We start from the raw sequence: 391 nt of genomic DNA, 5'->3' as shown, positions 1-391 counted from the left end.
AATGAAAACTAATTATGAAACAAAATTTGTTTTCACGACAGAATAAAAGCATACTTGTCGCGGATGAATCACATAAAATAACATCGGAAAAATTCCTTCATCCCCCTCTAAATTTAAATGTCAAAAGGTGGTCATTTTTTCAATGACCCCCTTGCAATGAGAAGAAGGTAGTGGAATTTCTTGGTTCTAGCGGATGTTCACCAGGAGCAATGGGACTTATCCATTAATGCTACATTTATTAAATCTTTTTTATAAGGTATCCGGGATAAACTAGAGTTTAATTAGTAAGCGCAAACAAATTTAAAAAAAGGCAGTTCGAAAAAAATGTTCATTTTTTTTAGGGATGAAGTTTTGGGGATTTCCCTTTTCTGATCAAATGCATTGTGTTTTT

Source organism: Penaeus monodon, chromosome 24 (assembly GCF_015228065.2).
Source record: "Penaeus monodon isolate SGIC_2016 chromosome 24, NSTDA_Pmon_1, whole genome shotgun sequence".
Taxonomy (NCBI): Eukaryota; Metazoa; Arthropoda; class Malacostraca; order Decapoda; family Penaeidae; genus Penaeus; species Penaeus monodon.
Note: the sequence above shows the minus strand (reverse complement) of the source record.